The sequence below is a fragment of the Priapulus caudatus genome, unplaced genomic scaffold, assembly GCF_000485595.1.
Source record: "Priapulus caudatus unplaced genomic scaffold, Priapulus_caudatus-5.0.1 Scaffold530, whole genome shotgun sequence".
In the NCBI taxonomy this organism is placed as follows: domain Eukaryota; kingdom Metazoa; phylum Priapulida; class Priapulimorpha; order Priapulimorphida; family Priapulidae; genus Priapulus; species Priapulus caudatus.
The window spans coordinates 158275-160804 of record NW_014577591.1 but is presented as its reverse complement, the minus strand read 5'-3'; the positions used below and the strand labels follow the sequence as shown (position 1 = coordinate 160804).

Genomic DNA, 2530 nt, shown 5'->3' with positions numbered 1-2530 from the left:
TATATGCACCTTTTCTATGCTATAGTATATATATACGAGTTTATTCTAACACGAACACACGCGATACCTGCTAGAGGTGTGTTAATAGCAATGCGATGTGCTTATTAAACCTCACGTTAAAACTCAGTTATAACTGCACGTAGTATATATGTCTCACCTGAAACTGCGTGATGCGACGTAGATGAAGATCGTATGTAAATCGTTGAGGGCTAGCACGAGAATTTCTACCTACATACACACCGCGACTATAGTACGTAAATAACAGGTTCTGCTTGTATTGTGCCACGAGAAACGAAAGCGAAGGAGAAATAGCTGCGGGCGTTTTATGCTGATGCCGAGACTTCGAAAAGTAATTAGTAAGTAGGCCACGTACCTGGAGCTCAAGGCAGTTCACTGTGTGGTCGAAAGTGACGGAACAAACTCATGGTCAGAATAGAATTGGACAGTAAGTTATATATCGTGGATGAAAAGTAGGGAATGGAGACCACATGTAGGCCTACTGACTTAGTATAGTATGTATGACTTTATATACTGACTTAGTTTGTAACAGTATTGAACATTATACCGGAGATCACGGTATGGGCCTACTATTTATCTGTATTACGAAATTTCAGATAAGAAACTTCCTGGACCTACCGCGGTGCTGGTTGCGCCTGTTGGCATAGCAACTGGTTGTTACGACTTGTTAATATGCGTCACTGTCATGTTTTTGTTTTTTAAGTATGTTGAGCGATCGCGGTACAATATACCCGTCGGTCTCAATGACTCGCGACAAGCGGGCCAATCACAAATCTTTTGTGATACTACTTGCGTTCCCAGCCTCTGGCTTTCAATAACTTTTGATATTATTGATTTATTGATAGACTTGCCTTAACAGGTAATTTGCATCATGTTTGACTTGCTAATGCTTGTAACAGATGCAATTAGAAAAGCAATGTGTAAAGATATAAACGGCCCAATCCTATTAGGAAAATCTAATCATATATGTACTGTAGATAGGCGACTACGGCAAGATATTAAAAAATGATATTCTCAGGAGTAGTGCAATATAAAAGATCTAGATCACATGAACTTCCGTAAACCATACCAGGGAGTCCAATCTTCTAACCCTATTCATTTTGTTATTTGCCGTTAGTCGGCGCTAGTGTTGCCGCACGCGAAGTAGTGTGTGATGATATCAAGCGGAACCTAATGCATTTATGACGTCAATAAAATAAAATATATTGAGATAGCAGATGCATATTAGAGAGCAGTTAAATACAAGAAGCCATGCCCACTTTATAAATTATAATGTTGTTATGATTGTATAGATTATACGGCCAAACATACATTAATTTCGTCTCTTCACTCAAAATAAGATGTGATGTGGTACAATGTTTGTACTATGTATTACAAAATCATATAAATGACACGATAGATAAACAAATATAGTAACTTTGTAGCTTTACTGCGTTTATTAACTTTAAACGACCAGTTTACAAAAACGATAAGAGATGGCGTCTATAGAGATGTCGGCATCGTATTTATACATCAGACTGTAACTTTCATGCGCTCTGATTCAGATCTCAATTATAATACTTCTAATAATAATAATAATAAAGACACATAATCGTTTAAAAAATGTAGTATACTCTATCATATCAAGTATATTAATCTTTTAGATAACATCACATGGCTCAATGGACCAATCCCCCAACGTGGTACATAATCTGTACTCCTCCCAAAGATTTACGTTGTTTTCACCTAAGATTTCTACGGCTGCTCCAATCGCACCATCAATAATAACGTATAAGAAAGATTCGCCCTGATTTCCGAAATACTATAATCAATAAATATTATCATGATCTGCTGATCATCTTCGAGCATTCGTCAATATCACATTCGTTACTATCGTTAAACATTTGCAATGCTCGTAGTTAATTCTAAGGTCTCATGTTGAGTTCGAGGTTTGTTCTTCATCGTTCATCGCTGGCTTCATCTAATCATACTAGCTGGATGGAATACGCATTGAAGATGGCGTCCACAGTCGTCTGAGATTCGATGGATGCTTATCTCGCACGTGGTGTTCTGAACATGAAGAGATTACATTAGGTTCGTACGTGTTTAATATAGGTTCGTACGTGTTTAATATAAGTTCGTACATGTTTAATATAGGTTCGTACGTGTTTAATATAAGTTCGTACGTGTTTAATATAGGTACGTACGAGTTTAATATAGGTTAGTGTGCGTTTAATATAGGTTCGTACATGTTTAATAATTATGGGTTAGTACGTGTTTAATATAGGTTCGTACGTGTTTAATATAAGTTTGTACGTGTTTAATATAGGTTCGTACATGTTTAATATAGGTTAGTGTGCGTTTAATATAAGTTCCTACGCGTTTGATATAGCTACTACGAGTTTAATATAAGTTCGTACATGTTTAATATAGGTTCGTACGTGTTTAATATAGGTTCGTACGTGTTTAATATAGGTTCGTACGTGTTTAATATAGGTTCGTACGTGTTTAATATAGGTTTGTACGTGTTTAA

At 36.4% G+C, this 2530-nt stretch overlaps 1 protein-coding gene across 1 annotated transcript in view; it reads right to left on the bottom strand.

Moving 5' to 3' along the window:
* The window catches only part of LOC106811349 (ileal sodium/bile acid cotransporter-like), an 11127-nt gene that overhangs the window by 5802 nt on the left and 2795 nt on the right, over positions 1 to 2530 (bottom strand). The window lies entirely within an intron of this gene.